General features: G+C 40.3%; 1 protein-coding gene across 4 annotated transcripts in view; it reads left to right on the top strand.

Moving 5' to 3' along the window:
* The first annotated feature begins 1851 nt into the window (after positions 1-1851).
* Positions 1852-10562, top strand: part of LOC145981639 (uncharacterized) — a 32704-nt gene continuing 23993 nt past the window's right edge. For all 4 annotated transcript variants that reach the window (XM_083115028.1, XM_083115030.1, XM_083115027.1 and 1 more), the window contains exon 1: positions 1852-2133. The gene's annotated coding sequence lies outside the window, so the exon portion shown is untranslated. The remainder of the gene's footprint in view (positions 2134-10562) is intronic.

Below are 10562 nucleotides of genomic sequence, written 5' to 3'. Positions count from 1 at the left end.
ACTTTAACCTCACATAAATATTTTATATGTGATAGTTTACGCGTATATTAAATATGATCTTCCACCACTACATATTCTTGCCCTCCTGTCTGATTCCTGTATCACTTTTTATAATGTATTTTTATTGCAACCCAACAGTGATCTATCTACGCGTGGCTGCTAAATGCTAGTAAGCTAAGCATTCCAGAAAAAAATATGTTGACTACTGTCAACACTGCATACGCTGTCAAAATCTTGGGTACCCTCGATGCTTAGAACCTGGAAAGAAGTGGGAGAGAGGGTAAGCGCGGGCAGACCCAAACACGTGGTCGGGCTGATATGAGCCAATGGGGTTACCTTCCGAATTTCTAGGGTACCAAGCAGAAGAAACAGCGTCTTTCTGCGGAAATCGGCAGGAACGCGGATCGGGTGGGTGTCGGTCACAATCGGTATCATTCGGGATTGCCTTCAGGAAGGCAGCAGCGTGTTCGTGCGGAAATCGGAATTTCTTGCAGTGGAACTGCTTTCGGAGCGATAATTGTTGAATTTTCATGTTCGGGGAAGACGAAAAAATGTTTATTTTTTCTTACTGTGTTGTGGGTACGCAGTGAGTACCTTGCGTATCCTGAATGCACGCCGCTGTTGGATACATGCTATTAACAATAACAAGGTTATAGAACTCTCGCTTTTTCTCGATAATTATTTCTCTCAAATTATCATTACATTATTCAAGAAGCAGAAATCCTAATTTTATCTAGTGTAAACAAAAAAAATCTTGAAAATGGGGGGAGGCTCGAGCCCCCTGATTTCCACCTTGGATACGTGCTATTAACAATAACAAGGTTATAGAACATTCTCCGTCTTGCCTCGATAATTATTTCTCTCCATAAATTATTAGTCACATTATTCAAGAAGCCGAAAACCTAATTTTATCTAATGTAAACTGAAAAAATTCCTGGACGGAGGGGGGCTCAAGTTCCCTGTACCCCACCTCGATTTCTATTATCAATAACAGGGATACAGAACATTCTCCGTCTTGCCTCGATAATTATTTATCTCCTTAAATTATCGTCACATTATCTTATTTCACAACACAAGAAACCAAAAACCTCATTTTATCTAGTGTCAACCGAAAACTTTCGGGGGGGCTCGAGCCCCCTAAGCCCCCTCCCTGGATACGTGCCTGTTATCATTCTTTCCGTAGATGTATATATATGGGAAAAATATGCAAAAACTGGCATCCGAATAGAAAAAAGTATAAAACAATGAAAACTAATTTTTGATCTGAACTGTAATGAAATAAATATTTTTGAAACCATTTCATTTACCATAATTCAACGTTATTAGTTGGTGTTAACACACGGTATACTAAACTAAATTCACCAACCAATAAAATACTACAAAATAATAATTTTTGATGTGTAGGAATACGTATGATAATATTTTTTCGGTTATTTTTTGTGTCAATTTCTAAATCTTGTCAAAATATTCTATTAATTTATATTAATGTAGCCGAGCTTTATATAGAAGTGAGATTTAGTACCATTTGCACCTAATACTACTTCCAAAGAAATTCAACTGCTTTTAAACATGCTCAAGAGTCAAGCAGACGAGACGATCCACCACGCCATAATCCATGCTGTTCGTAAACTGCAGCGTGGAACAGCTTGGCTAGGACGTCGACATGACGTTTCGTGTGACGTCTGCGTAATCCACTCGTAAGATCTGCGCTGAGTTGGCTGGAGTTTACGAACAGCCGTTATTCGTACAACATTCTAGGAACCGCACCGTTGCCAAACTTATCTCTATTGGAAGCCGCAATCCACAACATCTTCTCCCTCCACACTGTCATCGTCACTATCGCCATTCTCCTCCGAGCTTATTGGATTATACAAAATTCCAGCAAGTTTAAAAAATTCCAAAGTTTGATCTGCTACGATCAATCATCCCCAGATGAGAAAGTAACAATGCGGCAACGCTGTAGACACAGCAACAAGTATGCAACGAATACCGAACCTCACTTGTCAACATCAAACATGGCTACCACAGGAGTGTATTGACAATCATACCGGTGTTAATTCCACATAATTCAGGAATTTCTATACGTGAGTGCCAAATTTTAAGTGCAGATTCGTGATTAGGAGACCCAAATTAGTAAGTATCCGAAATTTCAAACAAATTGGAGAAATTCCCTGTATTGTTAAATTATACCAAATGTATTGCATGCTATGAACCTATAAATGGCGCACAAGCTATTCACAAAACATTTTTATTCGAAAATTGTTCCACAAACCATTCACGTAAGGTTAGGTTAGGAAAATTTCGAAAAAAAAAATTAACATCTTGTCAAACTACCGCGTGGTTGCTACACTGACAGGGGTTATATAACCGAACGCACGGAACATTTGATTCACGTAGTCGACGGCAATGGTGGCACGAGCTATCGTGCCACGGAGATGCATGAATGACGAAAAATACCTTACTTACAGGCCAAACATGTTGAACGATTCGAAAAAACTATTTCCCTGGCTTCAGAAAGTCCACAAGAACGCAATTCCGTAAGTACTTTCTTGTCTTTTCTCCTGTAAATTTGAAGAAATCCGTCTCCGGCTTATCTGATGGTTACCAGGAAATTTACCCCTGACATTGGTTTTCACTCCCACATAATCCTGTACTTGGTAACCGGCATTTGCTTACTATCGTCTTGGTTACGAACTGCTGCTGTCTTCTTCTTCTTCACGTGTGTGAGGTACGAAGAGTTTTCCGGTATCGGTTCACGAATTCTAACCATTTAGATTTTCTCTTATCGCACAACACTACGACAACTCTGCGTTCAGTCGTCAGACGAGGATTGGCTACGTGGGAAATGCTCCTTTTGTGGCTACGTCTGGTATCCATAGCATTTCCTTCATGATCCTATTTGCAAAATTACTATTCACTTGATACGTTCAGTTGTATTATCTCAGAGTTGTCACTACTGCTGTTCTCAAACACGAAACCCCTTCGAGCCTCCTGTGAACACTCAAGAAGAGCTTCCGGTAGTAGTCTGTGTTATGCATCAAGTTTACAAAAGAGGAATTTTTGCGAAAGGTAATTTCAACATCTCATTTCACCTATACTTCGGACTTCATCGAAATGTAAACTGTGATAATTACTTTCAGTAAGGTTCCACATTACATTCATTTTCGTTCACAGTTCTTTCCGGTACTTCCTGACGTGTTTATAAATAGAACATAACTTACGAATCGGAAGAAAACATGCAGGGCGATTCAGGAAATGTTTATAGTAGGGTATGTGCAGAGGGGTGCACTACGCGACTTGCACGTCATTGGGCTAGAGCTTGTGACGTCACCAAGAGGACATGAGCGGAAGAAAGTTATGTGGAGAATGTATCAGATGGCCCATGAAACACTGTTTTCATGCATCTTTTGATTTTATACATCAAATCTGTTAATTTGATTTGACAACAAGAGATGAAATACGCGATAGAAGAATACATTTATTCCGCAACAATGGATAGTTTCTTTTTCAGACATTATTTGCGTGATATCTTGTCTCTGTAGGCTGTGGCCCAGTGCCGGCTTTTCTTTCCAGCTAACTTATTACGTTTATTTTAACCCTAGAACACTACCGTGTTCCAATGTTACACTGTAACTACTGCTACGAAAATTTTACGTACATGAAGGAATCTATTTTTAAAACAACCTCTACATCATGAAAACAAAGTTCTATTCATTGTGAACATTATTTTGTATATTTTTCCTTATACTGGAATTTTATTCTTCATTTAAAATGTATAAAAATGGTTTTATTAAACATAGAATATTTTAAGAAAAGGTCTTGCTTGACAAGCTTGTCCGTACATTAAGAATGAAGGCGAAAAGTTCGAACAATCAAAAGCAAACAATAATAATATTCATAACGCTGTAAATAAGGAACAAATGTAATTTTAAAGTCTTACAAGAAAATAGTGTATGCTTCTAAACTTTCGTCTTCAAAATCTAAGTATCCAAATCGAATTACAAATGTCAAAATTACGTGAAAGATATTTCTCGTTTTACACAACTACGAAAATTGACGTACAGTCCACAACATAACAAACCAAATCAAGACGTTCAGCGCTTGCACCCTCCTTACCACAGTGCTGCCTTATGTCAGACAGACAACTTGAGGCACTGCTAGGCAGAGGGGTGAGTGGGTGCGAGGTGGGAGGTAGGGGAGGGATTTGAGCGCAAAGAATACGTAAATTTTACGTACGGTAGTGTTCCACAAATTGAGTTCCCACAGGAGCAGTACGTAGCTGTCATCCTCCTTTTCTTGTACTTGCAGAAACTGCAATACTTTCTGTTCCCTTGTGACGTGGCTGCTACTGTACTTGTCTCTTCCTTCCCCAGTACCTTCAAAATTAACTTTCTTAACTCTTGTGACAGTCCCGGATTTATTAGCCTTTGCTCCTGCCAGATCTTGGTCAAGTTCTCATGGAGGTGAAGAATGAACTGAATTTGTGAGAATGGTCTCTTTTCTAAGTTGCCCTGATTTTTGTAGAAGTTGTGAGTGTGAATAATGTATCCATTGATCGCTGCGATGTTGATCATATTATAGAAAAATGAGATATTATAGAAAAATTCACGCAAATCTTACGTCAATTCAAATGGCGTTATTACTACATGTACGTCAAAATTACGTGCAAGATTTTTCTTCTGTTACTATCGCTACGTATTATTGACATACAGAGTCCCACATAACGCACAAACTAAAGACTTTCACTGCTTCCGCCCTCCTCACCACAGTGCTGCCACGTGCCTGACAGAATGCCCGTGGAATACCATAGACGGAGGGGTAGGTGGGTGCGATGAGGGAGGTAGGGGAGGGAATTGAGAGCGAAGCAGACTAAAATTTTACGTACCGTAGTGTTCTAGGGTTAAATGTCTAATTCTAAGGAAAGTTTTTGTGCTGGCATATTCTGATATGACTTTTTCCTGAATATCCTGGAATATTACTTTAATATTTTTACGTTACTTTTCAGATTCTCCAAGTCGACCGTAAGGATGAGGATAAATTTGTATTAGTGTTTTTGTTATTTAGTGTCGCTTTTCTTCCACTTTTGGCTCGTCGCGATGAACAGGATGAATGATGATTAGTTTAATTTGATGACGGAACACTCGGAGAGAACCCCTATGCCCATGCTGGGACATGAACCTGGGATCTTTAGAGGTGAAAACAAAAGTCTACCACTTAACGCCCACGGCTATCGAGCCTGTGAATGAATTGGATGATGGCTATTGCATAAAGGGTGTCTCTTCGGGAAGCATTCAAACGTCTTCCACATAATAATAATATATCCTAGGATCTTCATTATTGCGGGCTTACTAGGCTCTGCCATGTGGGCCAACAATCTGATTATTACTATGTAGGGTTTGTGTTCTTTGTCTTGTGATCTTCCCTTCATCAATTTCATCTACTCACCATTCATTTGTATCATTGTGATTAGCCAATTGGTGAATTATACGTAAAACGAAACAAAATCAATACAAACACAAAATAAAAATAATGGAACGATTATGCTGTTAGGTTTTTCTGTATTTTAGGCACGTTGCACTAATCAGCCAAGAGTCAGAGATTGCTTTTCAGTCCTATGATTCTTCTAATAATGGGAGGTAAATGTAAGCTGAGAATTATAATTTGGTCTTTTATCCACCTGACTTGAGGACCTTAATGTTTAGATTTTATTTGTAACGATATTTTAAGGTGAATAAGGGAAAGTGAGGGTACGACCGGGTAGTTAGAGTGTCAGATTTAAGTAAAATATGCATTGTTTAACTGAGTACACTATATTTCTTTCCTGAAAAGTCATAGTTGCACTACTTTTTTTTATCAATGATTGTTTTCTGAAAAAAGGCAAATCACCGGGTATTACCCCACTGGTGGGGTAAGACCGGGTGCATATGTTAACTTTATAGGAAAATAGAAAAATGGGATTTTCAGTGGAAAAGTAGCAGAAATTTTTATTTTATACCTATGACAAGTTTGTTCATGCCTTAGCTGAACAATTCAAGAATATTAGTTACAGAAGTCACAAGTAAAGAAGTTGTCTTCTTCCTCCGCTCCACTGCAGCTTTCGTGGGCCCAGCCAAGGCACTTTCCACTTTGGATTCACCCTTCTCCGATCCACCCTTCTCCTTGTTCTGGGTTATAAAATACAGGGTGGCTCAATAAGCCACTTAACACCCCCAGTACAAGGCCACTGCGGCATGGAACGTGAAAATGGAAATGACCAATCGATGCCTGGCCAAAGGGGAACCACATTGACGTCACCCGCATGGTTGGCAGCCATCTTGATGTCCGCCATCTTGAATTCAACTTCAGAAATTTAAATGGGAAGGGGGTCATTCGACATATCAAAATGGGCTAGAATTTCACCAGGAAAACAACTGTGACATTTGTTTTCACCTAACTTTAAATTTAAGGGCGATTTCCGCATGGGAGAGTGACACGTCCTTTCCTTTTTGCTTAAATGTTTATTGTTCAAATAATCGTTAGTATGTGATTATGTGGTATTTATTGTTAGACAAATCACTGAAAATGTCCGGATATTGACTTACCGGTATGTACATATCTTGTAGTATTGGTTGGCATGGGAATTACGATTGTGTTTTGTCTTTACATAAAAGTTTAAAAGAGTGATGATGTGAATTGATCGTGTCAAGAGTAGCATATTTCCTTTTTCACTGATCTGAACGAAAATGCCACTAACACGTGAGGAACCGATTGCCATCATATTGATGTCAGGGGAGAGAAGTACGTGTGACATTGCCGCAGACTTCAATAACCGCAACCCTGCAAGACAACCGGTGTCACATGTGGCCGTCAGCCAGTTGCTGGCAAAGTTTCAAGATACTGGATCTGTGGACGACAAGCCGCGACATGGACGTCCGAAAACAGCCACGGATGAGGGTACTGCTGTAGCGGTGTTGGCATCATTTGCAAAGTCCCCAACCCATAGCACACGGAGACTGGCGCTGGAAAGCGGTGTCAGCAGGGGTTCAATTCAAAGGATTGTACGTGACCACCACTGGCATCCATATAACATACAGCTGCAGCAGCTGTATGTGAGGACGATCCAGACAGGCGTTTGCAGTTTTGTGAGTGGGCTATAGCACAACTGCAACGTGACCCTGCCGTCGGTAGCAAGTTTCTGTTCAGTGATAAGGCTAATTTTTATGTGTCGGGAGAGGTGAATAAGCAAAATCTGCGGTACTGGTCACCCGAAAATCCACATTGGACAGATCCCAGCAAGGTGACGGGAGGCGGGAAGCTAATGGTGTGGTGTGGTACTTGTGGTTCCCGACTTGTTGGTCCATTTTTCATTGAGGGCTACTTGCTTCTGCTACGGGAGCAGATCTTACCTTCCTTACTGTCTGAGGATGGGAGCTATTCTGAATGGTTCCAGCAAGATGGTGCTCCACGGCACTATGGGATGATAGTCCGTCAGTACCTGGATCAACAATTCCCTAACCACTGGATTGGTCGCCGAGGGACTGTGGAATGGCCTGCACGCTCACCTGACCTGACACCATTGGACTTTTACCTCTGGGTACACCTGAAAGCCATGGTGAATGCTACGAAAATCAGGGATCTGGCCCACTTGCGCACACGCATTGTGGATGCCTGTACTGCAATAACTCCTGAGGTTCTTCAGAATGTGGTAAGGTCATGGGAGAGACGATTACATGTGTGTGTTGCGCAAGAGGGATGTCATATTGAGCATGTGTTATAACTTTGTGGTATTGTTAACTCTGCAACAATTAAAGTTAGGTGAAAACAAATGTCACAGTTGTTTTCCTGGTGAAATTCTAGCCAATTTTGATATGTCGCACGACCCCCTTCCCATTTAAATTTCTGAAGTTGAATTCAAGATGGCGGACATCAAGATGGGTGACGTCAATGTGGTTCCCCCTTGGCCAGGCAATGATTGGTCATCGCCATTTTCACGTTCCATGCCGCAGTGGCCTTGTACTGGGGGTGTTAAGTGACTTATTGAGCCATTACTTTGTGGTATAGTTAACTCTGCAACAATTAAAGTTAGGTGAAACAAATGTCACAGTTGTTTTCCTGGTGAAATTCTAGCCCATTTTTATATGTCGCACGACCCCCTTCCCATTTAAATTTCTGAAGTTGAATTCAAGATGGCAGACATCAAGATGGCTGCCGACCATGCGGGTGACGTCAATGTGGTTCCCCCTTGGCCAGTCAACGATTGGTCATCGCCATTTTCACGTTCCACGCTGCAGTGTCCTTGTACTGGGGGTGTTAAGAGACTTATTGAGCCACCCTGTACATCATTACAAAAAAATATAATTTACTGTTAAAGGATGGGACAATGATGGGTAGTACCCGGTCTTGCACCGCTGCTTGTACTCGGTCTTACCCCGAGTGCAGAGGTTATAAAAACTAAACAGTACCAAGCTACTATTGGACTATATCCGTATTGTTTGTTAGGGTATAAATCCTTAGTAAACATATAATAAGCTGAGCTAAAGAGCATTTTATAACTGTAATGACTATTAAATAAGGATGGTTTAGAAACAAAAGGAACATTTGAGAGATGACATCGTAAAACAAACTAACCTACACAGACGCCGTGAATTAAACAGCAACAACACGCCAATATGGTCGCTCCTTCTTTTAACTAGTGTAGTGTAGTTCACAATCTTTCCGCTAAAGAGGAGAACTAATGACGCCAGAACCAAGGTACCCAGTTTCACCCACTACCCAATCTTACCCCACCTTCCCCTACTAATGCGAGGAATTATAAAAAACTTACGGCTAATTTCGCACTGGCTTCCTATCACATTCTGAAATACTTACATTTGTTGTAAGACCATACTTAATACATTAATTTACTTTGTATAAATATTATATTATCAATTGCTTTTCCTAATTAAATGTCATACCATATCAAACACACACATGAAATGTGTTTTCCTAATACTAATAGACCTAGTAGTCCGCAATTAGAAAATAAGTCTTGTGAAGCAACACAAAAATGGCCTCCCCAATGGCGTAGTAGGTGCGACGTTTCCTTGTAATCAAGGGGTCCCAGGTTCGATACCCGATGTAGGCACATAGTGGTTCGGATCCCACTTTAAATTGTTAGTCCAGTCACAATTAACCTTTCTGTGCATAAAGTGAACATAAAACACCAATTCAATCAAGCAATGCAAATATGAAATATTAAATCTAGTTTCTGTATTTTTATTTGGTTTATTTTACTTCACTTTTCTGCCACTTTTGGCTAATTGCGAAGTTGGGGATGAGTGATGATATGATGAAATTGATGAATGGACACTCACCAAAATCCATACCCGGCTGGGATTCGAAACAGGAACCTCTGGCGTCGCAGTGCGATGTGCTAACCACTCTGCCACAGAGGTCGTCTATTAAATCTACGTGAAAAGAGTTTCTGCAGTGTGATTGAGTTGTCAAAAAATTTCCTAATGTGTCAGTATTCTTGCGGCATGTATCCCTATATGTACTAATACATTGGATGGTTAAGGTCTACCTACCTACTGCTGGCCACACTTCCACCTGCCAAGGCAGAAGACCTGTTACAAGGTGACGTGTGGTCAGCACAAAGAGCGCACAGTCATTTTTGTAAGTCTCCATTACCGGATTACGCTACTCATTCATAGCTCTCGGATTTTCTCACAATGGTGGGGGCCACCGGTCTCATACACAGTCAGAAACCTCAGAAGGAAAGTTGTTACGCTTCCCCTAGGAGACTTGAACCTGCGCGTTCTGTAGCCGGAGCCATAAAGCATGACGTCTTAGACTGAACGGTCACGGTGTGCAACTAAATATGTACTAAGTTTTAAAAGCAAAAGTGCCTTCTGCACGTTGCAACATTCCATGAATAAATATAGGTATTATGATTCACAATCTTGGCCATTTATAAAGGTGGTATCATCATCACGTTTCGGCCCCCAAAACACTATTTTTTTAGACCCCTGGGGAACCTCAAAGCAGTTTTGATGCAAGGACGTTGCTGAGAAAATCCCCTTTGAGGCCAACCACACAGGGAACAGAATCCTCCAGACTATTTACCGACTGAACCACCGCGACTTTTTAAAGCACATACGAAATAAATTAAAGCTAGCAAATTAGTATTATATTTGTATGATATCTTTAAATTATAATATAATAGATGTGTATACAACATATTATATTGATAACACAAAAATCATTGAAAAATTTTTCCTTGCTTTCATAAGCATGCGTTACATTGAATAGCTTCTTTGGGCATTATTTACATGACAGCTGTTCTCATTGTTTGACGAGAAGGTTGAAAGTACGTGCAAGGGCAAATCTTCTGTCCTGGAAGACGTACATTATATTTTCAGAACGTAAAGTAAAGTAACACAGTGCAATTGTCAATTTGTGTTTACTACCTACGAGATGTTCAAAGTATTATTTTCGCGGGCGATGTTTCAACTTCAAAGCTTAAAAGATCTTATCTTCTTCTCAATATTCAATAAAGCAATAATTAGAACCTGAGTTCCGATTGTGTAATGGCTTTTGAAAGT

This window comes from Lepisma saccharinum, chromosome 29, assembly GCF_977018435.1.
Source record: "Lepisma saccharinum chromosome 29, izLepSacc3.1, whole genome shotgun sequence".
NCBI classification, from domain to species: domain Eukaryota; kingdom Metazoa; phylum Arthropoda; class Insecta; order Zygentoma; family Lepismatidae; genus Lepisma; species Lepisma saccharinum.
Note: the sequence above shows the minus strand (reverse complement) of the source record. Positions and strands in the feature narration are given on the sequence as shown.